We start from the raw sequence: 23,407 nt of genomic DNA, 5'->3' as shown, positions 1-23,407 counted from the left end.
CTTGGTTTGCTTGAGGCACTTTATTTTCTTGTTTTTTTTATGTTGTTAGTGTGTTTTCCCATCTAAAAGTATGGATCTAAGGCAGCATAAATTCTACTCTGTAGACCTATAGTGTCCCTGAAGGTTTCCAGCACTTTGCCTTTACTGGTGTGACCAATATCAACAGCACCCAGCATATATAATAAATATCCTTAAATGTAATAGCTCCCACTAAGGTGTCTACTGCTTTCTTGCATTAAACCAAAATGATGAGTTCAATAACTATCTATAGTACAAACAGAATATTCGTTATAATGATTTACAATTTCAAATGGATGAGAGAACAGAGGTAGTGTAGTAGTATGCAATATTTGCAAGAGATGAAGAGAGAAGCTAGAAGTAAGAATGTACAGGAAGAGTGGAAGAGGAGCCAACAGAGATTGGCTGTTGGTTGGAGAAAAGTTCAAAAGAAAATCCAAGAAAACAAACAAGAGAGAGGAAAGATATGAACAAAGAGAAAAAAAAAGACATAAGAATACCACAAAAATGCAAAACACTATTCATATATCATTGTCCTCCACACATTGATGCATAAAAACATCCTGTACCAAATATTGTAGAGAGATTAGTGAATCAAAAATAAAATAAATCTTTCTGGAAAGTCAAACTCTCTCTGTCAGTATACTTTCTACAGTTTCTCAGCCCTGTCTCTGACATCTCTCAGGATCACCAAACCCAGGTCACTCTTCACAAACCCAGTCTCTATCCCACTAATCTGTGCTTCAGATAACTCAGGCTTGGCCATGCTGCAGACCCAAGATCTCAGTGCTGCTCCTACTTGCAGAGAGACCACTAGGGATACACTCATGCAAAGGAGCACCCCAAGATGCACCAGCAAGACAAGGGCCACCAGCACTCTCAGCAGGAAGACCTCAGGCTCCTCCATGCCCATAGGCACCCCCACACTGAACCTGCAGGTCCCAGCTGGAGTCCCCAAACAGAGGCTCTTGTGGTGATAAACCTGCTGGCACCCAGCCTCCAGTCCCTGGCTGGTGTCCCAAAATGGGTGCAGCCACGTGCAACCAAACCTGGAGTCTCCCCCAAAGCAGTCCTCTAGGCCATGGTAGCAGTGGTAGTGGAGGTGGTTGTTGGCAGCAGGTAGCGCAGCATCAGCAGTAGTGGTGGCTACAGTGGCAGCTACAACTGCAGTTGTGGGGGCATCGTGACCAGGTGATCTCGGGGTTTAGCAGTGGTGTCGGCTTCAGTTACATCTGGGGCAGTGGTTTCTTCTGTGACAGCAGCAACCAGAAAGAAGACCTCCAGGTGATCTCAGGCTGGCAGCTGTAGAATCAGAGGCAGCAGCAATGGCAGTAGCAGTGCAGGAGGTGGTTGATCGACCAGAAATATATATTTATAAAGCTGGAATATGGACTTGTAAATCCATTGACCATTTTTTCATTCATCCCATTGATATCACAAACATCACCCCCCTCCAATTTATACTTGACACTGCATTATGGGAAGAAGTATGACACAAAGAGAAGAAAAAGGAAGGCTACTTTTCTCCTGGTTGAATATAGGGGCATAGTCCAATCAGTGAAGAAGAATTTTATTCCCTGGCTTCTCAATCAACAGCATGGCCTCCAGTGATTCAGAAGTTTATATTTAACTGAGGGACAGATAAAGAAGGTAAGATCAATGGAGAATGAACAATGTTAAGTATACAAAAGCATCATAAAATGCAAAAAGGGGGAGGTTGAGGAATGACTGGGAAGAAGGCAGAGGAAGTGGGCCAAATCAAGTCAATAAATGGGCAGTGATCAAATTTTAAAACCAAAGCCCACACTTCTATTCAATTTGTATTGGTTTTCTGTCAAATAAAGCTAAAGTGCTTGAATATTCATTGTTTTAAATGCTTTTTTGGACTGTATACAATATCCACTGTGAAAATCCAAGGGTATATCTCCATAGTAAAAAACACTTTTTTTTTTTTTTTTTTGGCGAGTTTGTAGCACATCCTTAGTTGTTAAAAATACAGGAGAAACTCCAAACCAAATCTTTTCAATTTGACCTCAAGGAAATTATTTTGCATATATGAAAAAAAATACTATACAAAGATGAATTCCCCATAACCCATCAGGGATCCATTAGTCTTTGTTGTGTGCTAAGGTCATAATGCTTACACCCCTACCACATTGGAAAGTGACTTTGTTGTGGCTTTTTGAAAAAACTGATAAGGATGTGTTTCCTCATTTCTGGAGACTATGCCCAGCCTCGAACAGCTCAAGGAAATGGCAACTAAACACTTACATAAATAACAATGCTCAGATTTCCACTAAACCTGTCCCAGCTAAATGTGGATGGCCACTTAGAGAGGGATATTTATTTCATGGTGTTACTGTAAAGATTAAAGAAAAAAAATCCTGAAATAGTTCAGGACCTGGCACAGTATATAGTACAGATTTTAACAAACTTTTGTCATTAGCAGTATAACCTGAGGGGCCCTTAGTTTTCTTATCATCTGGGATCATTCTCCAAAACACAGTGTCCCATTCCCTGCAGAATGGGAATGCAGCAACCACCCCAAGTCTTTGGAAGACCCTTACCCAGTGCATACACTGACAGGATTTCCACTGGACACTGTTCTCTGCCATCCAATGTCCTATGCATTTCTGAGGTCACTGACCGGCCTCTGTTTGTCACATAGCTACTGCACTCGCTGATCTAATTTGGTCCCAACACAGGGCCACAGTGCCTCCTTCCATTCACTTGTAAGTAGATCATTAGTAGTTAACAAATATTACTGTAAGTGACAGTTGACTCTACGGAGTTACAAGAAAAACAATTGCTGTCTATTGCTGTATCCACTTTCAGGGTTCCTGCTTTCCTATCTTGGCTCCCTGTTGCTTAGAACCATATTATTAAGGGGTATTTAGCTTAAAAGAATTTAACTGGAGGAAAAACATCATGATTTATTGAAATGGGATATATGAAATTACAGTATAGAAGAATACTGATGTCACCAAGAAGGTGTAGAAAGTAACAAACAGCATTAAAAAAAAAAAAAGACTTGTCCTGCCAAACAGAGAATGAGGTGAACCAAGAGCACAGTGTAGACCACACCCACACTGTTAGATATGCTCAGCTCTTTATCACTGTCTATTACAGCTAATGCAGAAAATGAAGAGAGAGTCACCCAGGGCCATTCATCTCCACCTTTGGGCAAAGCATAGAGAACTATTTGCTAATGTTTGACCAAGAAACAATCATACCAAGAAGTAACCTTGGATGAGTATGGAGACTTCACGTTCAAGGGCCTCTTTACTACCAGAGAGCCAATAAACTTCTTTGTGTCCATCACTGTAAGTGATGAACCTAATACACCTTGCATGCATTATTCTCCCACTGTCTTTTAGAATCCAGAACTACAAGGAAGAAAACCCTTGGTCTTTCCAGTTCCAAAGGCAGTTGAACCAATGTCTCAGGACTGCACCAAGGAAGGCAATTGATGTATCACATTAAAATCCTTCCCAGAGAACTTGCTCATCTCCCCCTCCCCCACACACACACACAAAAAAAAAAAACCCAGAAAATAGACCTAAGTTTTTTAAAGCATTGGTTTTTGTTCAACACTTACCAATTAAAACTTGCCTCTTATTCATCTCTTTATTTAATACATATTTAGTTAACACCAAACTTTTCTGGTGTCCAGGCATAATCTATACAAAGACTATGCTTTCAATAAGTCAATTTTGTAAAGAAGTAAACAGATAAATCACAAATAACAAATACATATTAAGCCAGGTGTTCATTTTGTTTTGTTGAATATAATGCAGCATGGTCAGTGCTATTCTATATATAAATAGAGAAACAATCTTAAGACCTGAATTCATATTATGAAATACTTAGAACCTGGTTGAGGAAAACAATGACTTCAAACTAAGAAGTAGTTACTTGTGAATTAATGTAGCACTATGAGCAATGACCATTTATTGGACAAAGTGAATATTGGGTGTTAAATCTTATTGCAAAGGTTACATATTTTTGTTTAAAAAGTCCCTTAAAAATGGGAGTGCACCTAGTAATTAGGAGTAAAAAATTTTACATGGTGCACATACCATGAAATTCTGCCACTTTGCATTGTGCACTGCTTGAGGGATAACTCTTTAAAATCCCTACCCTGAGTAACATACCATAGACACTTCCCAATCTGCCCACCTTTCCTGGCTCAATCAATGCAAGCTTCATTGTTTCAGCTCTTCAAAGCTGAAATTTGGGTTCAGCATCCTCTTTGCCTGGTAAGCCGCACATCTCACTAACCAGGTTACATTTGTTTACTCTTCCTTCAGCAGATATCCAGAATCTGACCGCCCAATCCAACTTCTGTTGCAGCCACTCCTCTCTGAGTTTCGAGACTTTTCCTCTGAACTATTGCGCCAGCCACCTCTCTCACTGCTCCACTTTCATCCATGTGCTCCAGAGTCTATTCTCAGAAGAGCACCAGAGCGCTCTTTCTGAAAGCTAAGTTAGATCATATTACCTCTCTGCTCCAAATCCTTAAATAGCTGCTAGTTCGCTCAGATTAAAATCTGAAATCCACACAATCAGCCAAAGGACTCTCAGCTATCTCATCTCCTGCTGCCTCTTTGAACATGGGTCCCACCACTTTGCCCTTGCCCATTCAGGTCTAGCTGTCTGGTCTCTGTCGCTCCAGGGACACAGGGAGCATTGTCCCGTTGTTGGACTTGCCATTCCCTCTGCTCGACCCTGCTCCCCTAGTCTCATTCCCTGTGCCCTTCACAGCTTTGTCTGGGATCAGACACCACTTTTTCAGAGCGAACCCTCCCAGCCTCTCCCCCCCACACACCTTCTGTAGCTTTCCATTATCTGAACCCTTAACATAAACCAGATCTATATATTTGTTCAACTCTCTCATCTTCAATCCCACAATAGAGGAAGCTCCATGGCCAAAGGGAACCTGTTTTGTTCAAGGTAGCTTCCCTGCATGTAGGACAGTGGCTGTCACTGCAAACTGGCCTGGCTCCAACTCCAGAAATAAGCTCAGTTTGAAGCACCAGTCCCCAAACTCACATAATATGGATACTGCCACATAAAATGAAACTGGCAACCATTACATTCTTCTTCTTTTTTTTTTATCTTTTTTTTTCTCCCTTTAAGTGTGAACCAGCTCTGGCTCTGATATTTTGGTACCTTTTAACCACACTTGGTTGAGATATTTTTCCAAATGTCATAAGTGCCAAAAGGAGTTACAAAAGAAGGATGACTGGGCAGGAATAGAGATGTTGTGCTTTTATAAGATATAACTTTTAGAATCATGAAAATAGCTAATATCTCATGCAGTTTCCTTTTTCTCATCAAAAACTCAAGTTTATTTATCAGCCTTTATAAACATTTTTTCCTATTTATTTTTTCTTTAGTTTCATAATTTGTCTCTTTTCAGATCACTTTTTCTTGAGAATATTTAACAGAAAAAAAAACCTGATAGGATTCTAAGGAGTTAAATACTTTCACATAATTATAGCTCTTATTGCCAAGAGCAAGGCAGGGCATCAATTTTAGTTAGGCTTAGAAAATCGGTTTTGCCTAATTTCACAGAGTTTATATTTGTTAGCATCACAGCCTGAACACAGTTCTAAATCTAAATGCTGGGCAAAGCATGGCTCAGGCCATACATTCTAACATGTCCCAGTGCAGTGTCATTTGAAGTATTCTGAAGGTAGCAATATTCTGGTTGATGATAAAACACATATTGAAGAAATAAGGATTTAGAGAAAGTAGATGCTTCACATTCCCTTAAAACTTCCAATTTTGTTTCTGTATTTGACTCTCACCATAATCGTAGAAGGATAATAGTGCATGGCTTAGTACATTTATAGGGTAGAGTAAACAGTTATGCTGTAGTGACAGATAACCTTCAAGTTTCAATGACTTTCCATAACTGACATTGACATCTACCTCACTGTGTATGCATTGCATGCCAACTGTGGCTGTGCAGGGTCTGTTGTTTCCACGGAAAGAGAAAGCAAAGAGAAGGTAAACCACCCTGTCTTAAAAGTGACATACTCTGCCAGTGTATTTTTGGCCAAAGTAAGTCATATTTCAACCACTGAATTCAGAGTGAGACATATTCACCTTCTATAATAAGAGACAGAGCCAATTTTTCTCAAGGTCAAGCTTGGCCTTAATATTATCAATGGCATTGGGAGATACATACTTCACTTAGGGATTATTTTCAAAGGAGTACAATCTACCACAATACCTGGATCATTCAAATGAGGAAGCTGGAATTCAGATAAAGTAGATAACAATTGGCTAGAGTGTCAATTGCCCCTAAAATTCATGATTCAAAGCTCTTTGTCAATTATTCCACACTAAACTACACTGCTGAAAAAGTCAATAACATTGTGGGTGGGACTGCAAATGAGTACAACCACTCTGAAAAGCAGTGTGGAGATTCCTCAAAGACTTAGTATGAAATCTCCATATGATCCAGCTGCCCACTCCTTGGTATTAATTCAAAAGAAATAAAATCAGCATACTATAGTGATAAAGGCACATCAAGGTTTATAGCAGTATGATTCAGAATAATTAAGCTGGGGACTGAAGTAGAGCCAATTATATTCTGTGCGTGCATGGTTATGTCAAAGTGAACTCAGATATTACATATAACTATAAAGCACCAATAAAAACATTTTACAGAGTTAGACACAGCACTTTGTTATTTTTAATGGTTATTTCCAGTTATACATGACAGTATACTCGCTTTTGATAAAATGATACATGCATAGACTATATCTTATTCTAATTAGGGTCCCATTCTTGTGTATGTACATGGTGGCTTTGGATATCTCTGAAGAGAGGCTGGCCTCCCCAGTGAAGAGTCCAAATGCTCTGTGTATCACATCCGTTATCCACACCTTTCCCCTCACTCCACCACATCCCCTTCTCTGCTCCTATGAGGTGGAGGACTGCTAATAACTCTGACCATCTCTGAGCATTCTAGGCCTCCAACAAGCAAACTTGGAAAATAATCCTATAATTTAAATTTTAGACTGAATTCTGTGAGCTTCCATTCAAGTGTCAAAAGCAACCGAACAGACTTCCCAGAAGTCCTTTATCACAGTAACAATTGGTGGAAATAAGACTTATTTGGTTCCTCTCTGCTAATATCATTCTTTTTTCCATAATGTCCTTTTATTGTAAGATTACAAGCATAAAGAAAAATATTTTTCAGTGGAGAAAAACAAGACACGCCTAAAGTGGTATAAAAGCTCCTTTTTTTAATGTTTGCTATTTAAAATGATAAATCTTATATAAGAAAACTATTGTTTGGGCTGGGGATGTGGCTCAAGTGGTAGCATGCTTGCCTGGCATGCAGGAGGTGCTGGGCTCGATCCTCGGCACCACAGAAAAATAAAATAACGATGCTGTGTCCACCGAAAAGTAAAAAATAAATATTAAAAAACTCTCTCACTCTGTCTCTCTCTCTTTAAAAAGAAAAACAAAAGAAAGAAAAGAAAACTATTTTATTCCTTCAGGTGTTTTTAAAGAAAAAAATGAAGTAAAAAATAATGTTGGGGTCATTCTTGGCAAAATTCAGATTGTATTTCTTCAACAAATAAAACACAGAGGAATAATTTATAGATTAAAAATTACCTTAAAGAACAAATCAACAAAGTGCCATTGTTCATTCTTTCAATAAATCAACTGGAAAAATTTTGTATCACATAAAGGAATATTTGAGCCAGGTGCAGTGGTGTACCCTTGTAATTCCAGTGGCTGGAGAGGCTGAGACAGGAGGATTGTTGAGTTCAAAGTCAGCTTCAGCAAAAGTGAGGTGCTAAGCAACTCAGTGAAACCTTATCTCTAAATAAAATGCAAAATAGGGCTAGAAGTGTGACTCTGGTTGAGTTTCCCTGAGTTCAATCCCTAGTACCCTCACCAAAAGGAATATTTGAAACCTGACTGCATATTTAAAGTTATAGGGACTAGGCATATATATCAATGGCAGAGTGCTTGCCTAGCACACACAAGGCCCTGGGTTCAATGCCAAGGACCACAATCCAAATTAGTTAATTATATTAAATTATAGAATTATCATTATTACTTGCAGTTTCAGAATGTTGATATCTTTCAGAGATAAATATTACAATATTAGTAGATGAAATGATGTGATGTGTGGGAAACTATAAGTCTAGGGAGAGTACGTGGAAATAAAGAGAAAATGAGAATATCTCTGAATTAGTCATTGCTAAAGTTGAGTGTTGGTGAAGACATTAGTATTCATGGTAGTTTTTTTTCCGCTTTTGTAGATTGAAATTTTTCCATATTAAAACATTTATGGCAATATACGTTAGAAATCCTTGCCCAATAGTTAACACCACAGCACAAACTATATTTTTTTGCCTCTATAAGTTGATGCCATTTCATTCATCTGATAAATTCTATCATCTTAATTATTTATTTATTTATAAGTAGAAACCAGAGCACTGCAAAGTGAGGTCAGGTTTCAATCTCATATGTTGTGATATGTAGATTAATGGAGTCATAGACAAACATTAAAGCCACCATTTTCATAGGCTATAGCCAGACTGAACAAAACTGAGCACTTTCTCTAACTTAAAACATCAGTTTTGGTGATAGAAGATTAACTTCATTTCAATTTGTCCTCAATCCTATTGAACACAATTTACCTAGTATTTGTAGCACATAGAACTTTTTTGCATCTTAATGCCTCAAGTTTAAGCAAGTTTAATTCCTATTTGCAATAACACCAAGATTTGGATGCAAAGAGGAACATTCCTAAGTTCTTCAGTCTCAGGGTAATAAGATTCAAGAGCAGAGAAACTCCATTTTTTCTTACTGTAAGAAACTCACTCCAAACCTGTCTTTGCAACTTAGCCTTGACCTTGGCTCGCAGTGTCAACATCAGGTTCCTTCCAGTCAGCAGTTCTTTCAGCAAATTTCGTACAATACCTGAATTTTATTTTCAATGTGGCACTTATATATCTGTGATGTCAACTTGCCAGCAAAAATCCAATATGAAATCCTTGAGTATACTTAGCTGGAATTGGCTGACACTGTAAAGATCCAATGATGGAGAGTTTAATTCATGGTCTAGAAAAAAGATGCTGTTTTGTGCTCAGATGCAGCTCAATCAGAAGCTGGCAAAATCCAGCGGAGTGGAAGCCCACAGGAACACAAGCCTTGCTCAGCTAGCTCTGGAAACATGAGAGGGCTGTTTGGTGGAAGCACACGGTCTTTGTGTGTGTGGGATTTGACATGTGTCTGCTGTTCATGGTTTTTACACTCAAGCCTAACCACAGGAGAGGTGCACACTTGGGCGTATGAGAACTCGTGATATGAGGAATGTTTATGGCACAATTTTAGGCCACAGAGTACAATTGCCTGCAGGTTGAAACATGGGGAAACAACTCTTAAGTCAAGAGCACTTGATTAAGATGTCCTTGGTAACTAGATCAGAACTAAGATAGATTCAAATTGCTTTCTCAGATTTGCCTCAAATTTCACCATTTTTCCTTTCCGTATTATTTTTCCATTTCCTTTTGGGACTTAACCACATGCATTATTCCCTTATCAGTTGGTAAAGAAAATAAATCATTTTTAACAAAATTAAATATCATAATTCTATAATATGTGACAAAGCACTGTTGTTAAAGTACAGTTCTCGACAAAGTTTGCTTTGGCTTGTATTGCCTGCTTGCTGTGTGACCTTGAGCAAATTACTTAACCTCTCTAGGCCTCAGTTTACTCATATCTAAAAACATAACAAGAAAGAATGCTTTGTGTTTTTTTTTCCCATAGATTTCAACAAAGAAACATAACAAATCAAAAATGGAGAGTGAAAATGGAAAGGGGAAAATATAGATTTAAAAAAGTAAAGATGCTAATTAAAAAAACACAAAAACAAAAACAAAATACCCAATCATGACATCAGAAGAAGAACAAAAATAAATAAGTTCATAATGAAAAATGAACCCTCAAATTTGAATCTGTTCAGTTCAGGACCATCTTTGATTTCCTACAATGTTAAAAATACTTTATAAAATACATAATTTTAACTAACGTGATCATAATCAAAATAATTCGTTTTAAAAGATAAAATATATGCAGAAGTTCACAGCCCAGTGAGGGGATAGATAAGCAAAACAGGCCTTGACATCAGCAAACAGTAAGTGTCATAGGGCGGTATGGTATCCAGTGGGACTCAAGAGACGGAGGAGTTCAGCCACAGATTCCAGGGAGCATGTGCATGTGAAGTAACTCTTTACTGAGGTCATAAAGGATAACTAAGGTCTCCTCTGTTGAAGTAGGGTTGAAAGTTTGGTCTAAGTGAGTTCAGTGTCAAGAGGTCTTGAAAGGAGGATGTAATTGAAAATTTCAGACTTCATAGTGGGAGGAGCCTAACATCCAGATGGCAGGAGCTATGGGAGAAGAGAACTATGCAGGCCTCCTATGTGAACTACATTATGAAAACAATGGCAGCTGGCTTTTCTGGACTACAAAGGGGACATCATCACATGGGCCATTAGATGGGGAGTTCAGAAAAGGGGAGTTGGAGAGTCATTCTGCATTTGCAGATGTTCTAGATACCCAGGCTTCTGACTTCTTCCTATGAAAGATTGTGTGTTATGAGCAAGAGAAAGGGCAGAGGAAACAGGAGATGAGGAGTTCCATCTTGTTCTGAGTGTGACCTCCATGTTTGATCTCCAGATTAACGCACTGTAGTTGGCTTTCACTGGATGATGACTGATGAGGAGAAATACATTTATGTTTTTATTGTATCAATGTTGGTTGACTCTATTGATATTGATGCTACTGTTTATTATGAATGCTATGTCTAATTTCTTCAACTGGACTTAAATTGCCCAACATTAAAGTAAAAATACCCATTTTCCTTTTACCCATAAAGTCTTTGTGACAGTGATGGCTATGTTGGCTATGATGATTAACATATAGGAGATAAGCTGAAATGAATTTTCAAATATAGGGACTAGTTCTTCAGCCCAAAACCAAAACAAAACAAAACCTAAGTAGTTCCTCAAGTGGAATGCTAAAATTATAGACTGATTCATTAAATAAAGTCAGTTATTAATATATGCTTTCCTGAGTATGGAGGTCTGCGATTTCATTTCTGATAGTATCAGCTAGCTTCACTGAAAGCACAGTATAAGAACTATGTGCTTTTAAGATAAATAGTATTTACCTAAATGATTCCAAATTGACATCCTTTTCTAATTACTCAGCTTTCTATGACAGTGACCAAACCACCTGAGATAATCAACTTTTAAAAATGAAAGGTTTGTTATAGTTTATGGCAGCAGAAGTTTCAGTCTGTGGTCACTTGGCCACATCCCTTTGGCGCTGTAGTGAGACAGGAAAATCATGGCAGAGAACACATGGTGGAACAGAGTCGCTAAGCTCTTGGTGGCTGAGAAACAAATGGAGACATAGGGAGGGCCCAGGGCCCTGTCATCATTCACAAGAACATGCCCCCAGTAACCCAAACTCTTTCCACAAGGCCCCACTTCCCAAAGCTACCACCTCCTCTCCTCAACAGAGCCACAGGCTGGGGACCGAGCCTGCAGCCAATGCACCTTTGGGAGCATTTAAGATCCAAACCATCCATTGATTCTTTTTTTCATTCCCAAGGACTATACTGTGTCACCAGAGACAGAGCCTTGGGGTCCCTCATGTTTGCTGAACATCTAACGCTGGACCCTCCCAATGATCTCAGACTCTCCATAGCCTGGCCTGAATTCTTCACCCAATACAATGTACATCCCGCATGATTTCCCCTTTCACCCAAGTATCCAGAGTCTCAAAGACCCTGTTCAAACACCATTTCTGCTTTCCTCTTATCCCTTGTCCCAAAATTCACCAACTCCTTCCATTTCTTCTCACCTTTAAACCTTTTCGTCACTATTTCTTCCTTTTCTTTTACTTTCCTCCCCGCGCTCCTCCACACCTATGGGCTTGCGTTCATCGTTTAGTTTTTCAGCCAGTTTTTTACCCATTGCAAGCTTACTTTGAGGAATGTTCACATTTATCTCTTTAAAATGTAGGAGCTCACCCAATCCCAGAGGGAGGCGTTACTGAGATGAGAGACGATCCTCATAGAATTGGAGATAAGCTGATTGATCACTTCTTCTCACTCCAACTGCAGGAACCTTATAGAGATGCTTATCAAGAGATCACAAGAAACAACCATCTCCATCCCAGATCCTGATTTCCAGTCTCTACTTAAAGTCCGACTCTTGTAGCAATTGAAAATCGCGAACGTGGGGGCAGCCCACTGAAAAGGCAGCGAGAGAGAGAGAGAGAGAGAGAGGCTGTATTAGCAGATATTGGGGAGGATTGAAACGGAAAGCTGGCTGATATACATAACACTCAATGTGAACCTTTCACAGACCACAGGAACTTTCCGTTTTTTTGTTTTTATGAATGGTGACATTTTAAAAAATGAAGAACACGCACTCACAAACAAAGCTAAACAGACGTAAACTCCTCCTGACATTTTTCTCTCCTTTTTTTCTTTTTTTCCTAGAAGGAAGCAGCAGAGCAAAGAGTCATGGAATAAAACCAGAGTATTTTAGAGCTGGGTTGGAGGAGGACACAGAGATCGTTCGTTCCTTGGCATCTGCTCAAATCACAGATGAGGAAACAGGCTAAGTGAGTGTGCAACTTTCCCAAGGTCACAGTTAGTTAACTTTTCAGCAGAGACTAGAGTTTAAATCTTTTAAATCCCAGCCCAGTCCTTTAAAATCACAGGGAAGGTGGGAATCAAGTGCTATGTCCCAAGAAATCACTCGTCGGCTCGCAAAAGAAGCTTTTGCCTACCTGAGAGGGACACAGTCTGTGGGACCATATGGCTTAAAATATGGAGCTGTTTCCCTGACAATTCTGGAAGGTTCTTTCAGGCAAGTTCAGTATCTTCCTGCTGGGTTTCCTGGCTGCTCTGAGAAACTTAACCCAGGACCTATGGTTACTTCTACAGACTTTGCTTACAAGAAACTAAAACAGCGGCTTCTGAATTATGATCCCTGGGCTATTTGGGGTTTGGCATGCCTTGCAGTTTAGCAGAGAAGTAAATTTCAATTTCCAGAAGAGTGAATTTGGGAAGGGGGAGGAAAAGAAATGGTTTTAACTGAAAGGTGAAACACAAACTATGGATTTTTCCGTGAATGATAGATAGTAATTTAATTGTGTATGAAATATAGAAAGAGAAAGTGCTAAAAAGACATAATAACAAAAACACAGCATCATGTTCTGTGTGCTGTGGCTAGCGGACTGGACAGCCCGCTTGCTTTAACCTGCAGGGTCCCTTGAAAGAAGGCCACTGAATGAAAGAAAATCCCATCTGTAGGCAGCAAAATACAGTCTTTTTTCTGATGTGAAGAAATAATTATTCTCAAAGATCCTGTGGTCATAGCCTCCACTTCTTGCAGCCAAATAAGGAGTAGTATAATAGCATTCACTGGGGAGAAATTCTATATGTCCCTGGCAGAGTGTTGGAACATACCAGAGAAAATTAACAGCTTCAAGTTAGATAGTTTCCTGGATCTTAGAAACCTCCTGTTGAGCATTCATCATCAGTCTCTGTTTTGTCAACTGGTTGTATTTCCAATCAGATGCACACACCTATTACCAATAGTCGTACATTCATATGCACCCTCGTGTGTATGCACACACTCACACAAGCACACACAAATACACAAATGAATGTGAAGTGGACATATGGCTGCAATTTTCTTATTGTCTCAATTTGAATTTGAATATACAGTAAGCCAGCTGGATGGTGATCATTTTACAAGTCTGGAGATAATTTATCAATTGAACTTCAAAGTTCTTTCAGCTTTTCCATATCACTCACTATTAAGTAGGAAAATGTGTAATCATTTGAGAAGAAAAATATTAAACTAAGGTCACCAAGATTTGAATTAGTGTACGTTTCCAAGATACCCACCAGCCCCATCTCCTTGTGTTCTTAATCTGCCATTTCTTCAAACACAGTTGTCACTTCCCTCGCATCTTTAGATGTGGAAGGGAGAAGTCTATGGAGGGATAGGAGAGGCGAGAGGCTACCATTGTAATACAGAAATCTAGTAAGATGTACTCCTTCTTAGGCGTAGAAAAATCTCTTGCCTGCTGAGATTCCAAGGCAAAATGCATAAAATTTAGAAATGAGAAAGTGTGAAAAATGTGAGCAAGGGCAGAACTTAAACATTTAGCCATCTCTTTAAAGCTTTAGATACAACTAATTGTTGTGGAGCATTTAGCATGTATGGATACTGCATAAAGCAATTATTTTTTGTGCATTTCATGTTCAAAACAGTAAAATTTTAGTAAGCAATGGGTAAAGTTGGCACCTAAGGACAGAATAGTTTGATCCCAAACTATTAATAGTGTGCTGTGGTTGAGGAGGAATGGAAGCCCCAGAGCTGATCTTTCCAAAGTGATCTCAAGTGCTGTATTGGAAGATGCTACATTTCTACCTTGTACTCAGAGTACAGACAGAAAGGAACATAGATATATGACATATTCAATAACAGTGTAGAACATCTTTTGTTCTTGTTAAACAATTTAGTTAAATTGAATCTCAGCATAATTATTTGAAACCTACCTATTCGAAAGACTGTTTTTTGGCATCATAATTACAAGAGATTTTAAACAGAGAGTAAGGTACAATACTTGGTTTCTTTACCCAACTGTTAATAATTTAATACCAAGCATAAAACCTGCACTAAAATAATTTTTGGGAAAGTGGATGAACATCATATTCTAATGGGAGCATCTTAAAGTCTTTCAGGAATGAGTGTATTTTACTTGAGTTTAACAGGATATATAGAATTTGAGAGAACAAGATGGGCTCAAGATTTTCTTGGTAGGACAAATGCTGACAGCCAAAACCTAAAGAGTAAACAAACACTGGGGCTAAGTCCAAGGGTACCCTAGTACATCATACTCATGTCTATCACTGAATCATGTGAAGGAATAATGAAAAACAGTAAGATTGACAAGCTTGAATCTACACTACACTAAAAATTATATTAGCCTAAGTTTTATTTATTATTTATTTTTTTTAATTTTAATTTTTGTTTTTACTTTTTGCTAACATGATTGTTTGGAATAGTATTTTGTTGAAGTGTCACAAATTACCATGCCAACACTTGCCAGTACAGAAAATTTCCATGAAAACATTCTATTTATGAATTTAATTTGAACTATTTGGACACTTCTTGTAACTCAGTGTTAGTCAAGATTCAAAATAGCCTAAAGGAACATCAATAATAAGTTTGTGATAGCATTCTATGCAAAATCAATATAGAGTTCTTGAGACTGACTTTTATAGACACTCAGTAGTCATTATCAATAGTCCTACAGCCTGTCAGGAATATTCTAGGCAACAGCCATTTGTGCTGGTTAATGTGTAAACATCTCCAAAAGTCAACCCATTTTCACTTGGCTGTACATAGTCAATCAGATAACAGTAAAGTATTTGCAACACTTTGAGGTTACTATACCTATTCAAGTCTTAAAATACTGAAAACTGTATCCAGGCTTTGTGGTCATTGTTGTTTGTTTGCTTTAATGAAATGTGCTTAGAATTAAGGAAAATGACAACACCAACATAGTCTGTCCTTGGACTCACCTCTAAGATGACTGTCATCTTTGTTTCCACAAGCATCACATTTTTCAAGACATTTACAATTCCTGGTTGCATCTCTGGTTTCATGTGGCACAGAGCTAAAATTAACCACCAGGGAAAGTCAGATATTTAGATATTAAGTTGTCTTCCATCTCCGAAGGCTGCAGATTCTGAAAACACACACACACACACACACACACACACACACACACACAAAACCACTTTGTTGGAAACAAATGAGGCTGAATATAATGCATTAAATCATTCATTTTTCTAGAGAGGTAAATCGAAATCTTCCAAAAAGTGCAGTACTGTGTAGCCCAAAGGATATAAATAAAGCAAAACCCACGAACAAACAAATGACTTATAACAAAAACAAATTCCTGGTTTGTTATTTAGGAAATGAAACAAGATGCAAATGCATGATTTAAAAATTAGTTCTTGGCTTGATTAAGGAACTGACTAAATTCTTGTATGAATAGAATCATTGCAAAGAGATTCACACTAATGTATTTAAAAACATAGGTGTGCCTTCTTTCCCTAAAAATTGCAAATATATTCATGAAAATTTATTTTAAAATCACACCTCTGATTCAGCATTAAATTAATAAAAATGGGGTTTATTTTATAAGTATTGACTTCATAATGTATTTTTTTTTTACAAAAAGAGTTTTATGATAGGTATGGTTTCTAAGGGAAACAGCTTAAGAATGAGAGTTCCAATTTAATGTTTAATTTATATTTGTCACCTGACCCAAATCCCCAATATCTCATACGGGTACAACTTCTATATATTTAAATGTTGTTTCCTTCTAAAATGGGACCATTTCTTATCTTCTAAAGAATATTTTATATTTTGCTATATCTGGATATGAATATCATTGTATGTTTTGATTACCTAAGCATCATTTTCATTTCTCAAAAAACTTTTTATATGAGTTATTGTGTTGCAGCTATAGTCAAAATTTCTTGGGAGAACTTGCAAGCGTCTCTGAATCTAGTCTTTCTTACCTGGGCAAGATTGTTTAAGCTTAATTCTAAGCTTCCTTTTTTTTTTTTTTCCTATTATGCTCCACACATGCTAGTCCACTTCCACCACTTCATCTTTGCATATCTTATCTTCTTTTCTCTGAAATCCATGCATTCTGCTCCTCAGAATTCAACCAATCCTTCAATGCTTGGCTTAAACTCACTTTATTCCAGCAGCACATGATGGATGGTGCCTTTGGTGAATTTCTATTGCATTTGCAAGACAGTATTATAAATTCAGCATTCTTGAAGGTATCACACTGTATGTTTCCCTTATTTTGTAAAAAGTAGTTACCACAAAACTGTGAGTACAGGAAGTCTCTTGGAGATATTGATTGATTGATTGATGCACTGCTGGTTAATTTCCAACCCTTCTATAAAAAAAAATAGAATAAAATTTAAGAAATCCCTGTGTAGTCTCTCTTTGTACGGCTGTGAATAAGTCACCAAGCATTAAATGTTGTTTTTCCAAAGCTTAAATAATATCCATACACATCAAAACAGGCTGTAGCTTCACATTAAAAACAACACATAGTTGCAAAATATGTGTAATTAGAGCTTTCAGGGTTCAGGTGAGTCCATATTTTAAGATCTTTCTACCAAGATCTTTTAAACACTAGAACATGAGCCAAAAGAAACTAAAAAAAAAAAAAAAAAAAACAAAACCATATCACACTGACACAGAAGCCCTTCTAAATCATTATTGATGTACTTCCGTGGTGTTATATGAAGCTGAAGAATAAATAGCAAAATATCACAGAGTGACATTTATTGTATATATGGGCAAACTGCTGCCCAGCCACCTTAATTTGGAGCAAACACATTACAGATTAGCTTTTCTTTTCATGGGAAGCATTTATTGTATGAATATGTGTTTACATGGGTTTGTAAACTTTTTTTTTGCAGATTCACAAAATGTAGAATCCATCCTCTTTGGCTCCCATATGGTTTATATTTAAGATTTATTTTACCCCTCTTTTACTCAACAAGCTCTATTTCCACATTTAAAATTTTTCTGCCCTGTCTTCAATGTTAATCATTTTTAAAATGTTAATCCATGATCCTTTCAAGAACTCTGCTTTTTAAAAGTCTAGCAGTAAATTTTGTGTGATGGTTATTTTACTGATTTCCCTTTCTTTAACAATGATTTTTGTGCATTTTCTTAAAGTGATCTTGTATTGGTAAAAAAAAATATTCATTAGGCTTTCTTTTCCCTTGATTCAATTTTGAACTTTCTTCTTTTGGGTTTGTTTTGTTTTATACTTTTTGTAGAGTTTTGGAACTTCGAAAGAATAATAAACTTGCTCAAATTATTCTATAACTTGAAAATTTTAGACACCTTTATATAAATAGTAGGAAGGAAAAATGGCAGTGGTGCTTCTTATCATTGCTTTTGCTTTAAAAACCTCTTTATTTTGACAAAAATTATTGTTATAATAGCGGGTACTAATGGAGATTGACAGAGAAGATACTTATCTGTAGTAACAAATATACAATTCCCCAGAGCATATGTCTATCAGAAACAACTTGTCAGATCAGGTGAAACTGTGATAAAGTGGCAGTTATCAGCATGTAGTCATTTTTATCATGATGATTGAAGTGAAGACCTGAATACTCAACAAAAAATCATCTTCAGTTATTTCTCTTCAACAGGCTTCTTTGAGCATAAAATAAGCTGAGGGCTTTTTTGTATTTGCCCAGTGTAATTCTGAGGGCAGAAGCTTAAAGTGATTAGAACCAAACTAGAAGGATCAGTATTACTCCCCATGTAGGGAATGATACAGGCACATTCCAGAAAATTTCCCTTCATGCTCAGGAATCAAGATAGAAGGAGGCTTAAAACTTTAGGAGTCTATATGGCCATTTTTGCAACCATCAAAGGAACCAAATAAAAGGAAAAGAGAGAGATCAACAGATCAAGACTAATGAGTGTACCTTTCCCCTCACATCCCTGTGTACACTTCATATGAATTGTATTCTTGATAATTACCATTCTGACTGGAGTGAGATGAAGTCTCAATGTAATTTTGATTTGCATTACCCTAATTGCTAGAGATGCTGAACTTTTTCTCATGTATTTGTTGGCCATTTGTATAACTTCTTTTGAGAAGCATGTCTGTTTAGTTCTTTTGTTTATTTATTACTTGGATCACTAGTTTTGTTTTGTTTTGTTTGCTATTGTTGTTAACTAAAAAAAACTCATCCCCACCCCGACCCCACCCCCCCAAAAAAAAAACTTTCCTTAAAAAGAAAAAAGGCTAATGATCTTTTTTTTTTTTATTAGTTGTTCAAAACATTACAAAGCTCTTGACATATCATCCTTCATACATTTGATTCAAGTGGGTTATGAACTCCCATTCTAATGATCTTATGTGAACATTTAGATTAGCACAGCCCCAAGGTCAGCTGAACTGCCTTGGAGTTCCCAACTTCATGAGCTAATAAATTCATTTTTATTGGTTACATTTTTGCACACTGAGTTTCTGTCACATACAATGTTTTTCCCACTCTAGTAAGCCAGACTGGTTATGCTGGGCATTCGAACTGATGAGACAGACTTTTCAGTTCTGTCTGCTCTTTGACTAGTCCTGTCCCATATGCTGATGGGTATATAATTACTAATATTAGGATGAGATGAAATTACGAAACTTTGAGCAGTGTGACTCCAAAGGACTGGTCTTGCCATAATCTCTGTTTAGTGTTGAAGTTTCAGCTTTAGTCTCAGTTATATGAAAGTTCAGTTTCATCCAGCTCTCTCTGTGTCAGTTATAGACTTTACAAAGAGCCCACACAAGTAGGATTAACATTAGACCAAAGGCCTTCCTCCAGCCACCTTGTTCAACCACCAAAAACATCTTTTGTGTTTTTATTCCAGGCTCAGTCTTTACCCCAGAGTGCCCTCAGTATGACCCCACAGCCTTTGAGTCATATTCTAGAAGGCACATTTTCTCACCAGGCTATCGGATCTACTCATTTGGATGAAAGTTTTTGAATTGTCTCCCTTTTGTGATGGGGGGTGGGTCAGGTACCATAACGGATATGCCAGAAAAGAATCTGGGCATGCAGAGGCCTTGTTTATCCCTTAAATGACATCTTATTGACTGTGTCTGGTTATGCCAGAAATCTGTCTGCATTAGAGGAGAATTTTCCTTATAAACAAGAGCCAATGTGCATTTTAACACATATGTTTTCCCAATTTTCCTTTGAAGGTGCTTCTTAGCATTTTCAAGGCTCATGGTTTGTTGTGGCTATAATGTTGAAGTAAAAAAATTGACACATAGTACTTGGACTTATATGGCTTTTTTTCAATGATACAAACTTACAAAACATTCTTTATATATATATATATATATATATATATATATATATATATATATATATATATTGCTGAATATATATAATATAAAATATTATAATAATACTTTAGAAAAGCATTTCATCCAAGGTTAAAAAACATAAATAATCATGTTTTAGAAATAATTTTAAAATCTCCAACAAGATTGATTTATACACAGTACCCAACAAACAAAAATTCATTTACACACATACACAAAATTCATTGATATGTACACATACCCTCAGAAGAGATGCCACAATCTCCTGAATAAATAATAATGAAAAAAAAAAAAAAACATACCAAGGAAATGGAAAAAGACCTCTCGTGGCTTAACCTGTTTGGAGACTAAGCCTGTTAAATAAATCTTACACGTGACCTGAAGTGTGAGCCAAAGAAGTACATATGGTGAAACTCTAGCAAATGCTTACTAGGGGAGTAACCCACAAAGGAATTAAAGATCCTAGCCACATATTTAATTTTTTCACCCAAACTGTTAAAAGTTATGTCATTTTTCACTGGAGAATGCAGGCTGGCTAATGGATTTAACACTACCATTTGGTCCAATTTCCTGGTGTCTGCTCCAATCATTGCCTAAGCCTCTTTATGGAGACAAAAAAAAAAAAGTCTTAGAGCTTGATCTCCTTGTTTTGTGTGTTCTCACACAGGCACTTTGTTATTTTTTACTCATCAAAAAGCTGATATTGGCTGAAAAAGAAAAGTTTCAAAGTACAGATGGAGTTTAAGGTGGTATACCTGTCCCTGAAACCCAAATGACTAAGATAAAAACATTTACATCCCAAACCATCTCAGGTTTATTCTGTTAATATAAAGAGTTCTATTTTTTTTAAAGAGAGAGAGAGAGAGAGAGAGAGAGAGAGAGAGAGAGAGAGAGAATTTTTTGATATTTATTTTTTAGTTTTCGGTGGACACAGTATCTTTATTTTATTTGTATGTGGTGCTGAGGATTGAACCCAGCACCCGGAGCATGCCAGGCGAGCGCGCTACCACTGGAGCCACATCCCCAGCCCCATATATAAAGTGTTTTCTAGTTTTTAATTCTGTTCTTCCCTATCTGAATCAAGTTTTATCTTCTGGGTTGTTTCTAACAAAACCTCTAAGTCAGTAGTAATTATCTGGCAAAAACTTTCTTCTGGATGATTGGGGCTGTCACTTTTCAGTTTGCTTTTCCCAGGGAAAGACCCAATCTCTGAAGAACATCTGTTCATCTAGAAAAGATTTCTGCATAAGGCTTTGAATCTCCTCTCTAGAAGTTTTGGGATCCTGATCTTTTGCAGGCACAGACCTAAGAACTTGATTAAAATATCTTTCAGCACTCATTACTAATATTAATGGTCATTTAGGAAGAAAAAAGTTGAGAGCTAGATCTGAGTTCCCATCAAAGCCTCATCATTTATAAGCTGCAAGACCTTGGATGACTTCCATATACTTTCTAATTTTACTTCTTATCTAAAACAGAGATAGAAATTGTTCCCACTTTCACAAGATTGTTATAAGAAGTAACATAATGAACAGGTTTAATAGAATGTTCAGCAAGGACAAATGCTTAAAATAAATCAATGATTCAGTTATTATTTTTGCATTATTAAAATTGTTGTGCAGTATCAGGGCCCACAAGTCATAATTTAACATCCCAAAACATGTGATTTTGCATGTTGGAACATTTGCTTTTGCATGTTTTTCATGAACTCTGAATGTTTGTTCATATACATATATAAGTAAGGCAAACATCTCTTTTAGAGTTCTGTTTCATAGAGATTGTTGTGTCATCCTTCACCATAACTAATACCTTTCTACAAGCATGCCACCTATCTGCAGGTTCATTTTTGACCTATAATACACAAATTTTAGAAGGGAAATGCTGGACTTTATTCATCTTACTATTAAAGCAAGATCTACCAAAGTCTGATGCCGCAGTCTGGCTGGGCACAAATCATGAGCCACTGAAGCAGGAACAAACTTTATTTCTGAACTCCAACAGCACACTCCACACACACTCCCGGGAACTCTTCCCCAATGCCACCCACCCACCCACGCGGCTCCTCCAGGAACCACCAACCAGAAATCCCTCCTCCAGCACTTCCCCAACCAATGTGAACTGTCCAGGAATCCCCGCCCCCCAGAACTCCAAAGTAGCTGGCGAGGGGGACATTAAAGGTCTAATATACAATTGAATCAATCCAGCATCATCTTAATGGCTTGCCTCTCAGCCAATACTATTGGCAAAATGCCAGGGGCCATTCCAACTAGGCTGTGGCTCTCAGCAGTCTGAATGAGCAAATATGATAGCATTAGCAGTAAATGTGTTTGCTTTATTTAAATTGATGATTTATTTTCCAGTATATTCCAAAATAAATTAGCTAAAACTAGGAACACAGACAAGCAGGTAGTTAAGTAGGTAGATAGAAGCATGAATATTCACAGATAGGAATTACATTATCATGTAACAATATCGAGGTAGTGATTAATATAAAAAAAACTCCTTTATTTCACTCACAGTTTCCTAGAAATGAAGGAAAGACAAAAAGCATTAGGGAGCTAGATAACATTTGGAAGTAAAAATCAACTTAGTTAAAAGGAATGGTATTAGGGAAATATACCAGGTTAGTCCCCACTGTACTAAGTGTTAAAGTATGGCACATCATTCTATTCACACAGCAACTTTGTGACATATTGCTAATATGGCCACTTTGAAGATGTATAATTGGTGGCAACATCTACTCAAAATAAATGGCAGAGATAAGGTTCACAAACTTCCTAATTTCACGGTGTAGGACTTAAGAATTGTATCATGATTTCAGTGAAATTACCTAGACCCTGGATTTTTCTTTTCAAATGCAAATTACAGAAGTAAAAGACTTTAAGCATTCTGTGTGTTGCTCATAATTTTAGGCAAATAAACTGTATTTGTCACCCCAAAATCAATACAGGGCTTTCATGATCATTGCAGGACATATGTAGATCAGTAAAACATCAAAGTTTTCACTGCCCACACGCATAGCCACAAATGGGGTCATAGGTTGTTGGAGCCTTCATCTTCCAGCTCTCATACCATAAACAAGTGTTGTTTTTATGGTGCTTTAAGTGTCATATGCTATTTTTGTGCTTTCATTTTTGATTTCTGGTTTTAAATGGCCCCAAGCATTGCACTAAGTCCTGTCACATATTCCTCAATGCAAGAAAGCTGTGATGGTCTTGTGGAGAAAATAAGTGCATTAAATGTTTTGTTGTGGCATGAATTAAAGTGCTATTGACTGTGCATTCAACACTAATGAGTCAACAATGTGCATTAAATAAGGTGACTGAACAGAAACGTGTATAAAACAAAGCTATGTACGCATTGATTTGTGAAA

Source organism: Ictidomys tridecemlineatus, chromosome 5 (genome assembly GCF_052094955.1).
Source record: "Ictidomys tridecemlineatus isolate mIctTri1 chromosome 5, mIctTri1.hap1, whole genome shotgun sequence".
NCBI lineage: Eukaryota > Metazoa > Chordata > Mammalia > Rodentia > Sciuridae > Ictidomys > Ictidomys tridecemlineatus.
Note: the sequence above shows the minus strand (reverse complement) of the source record.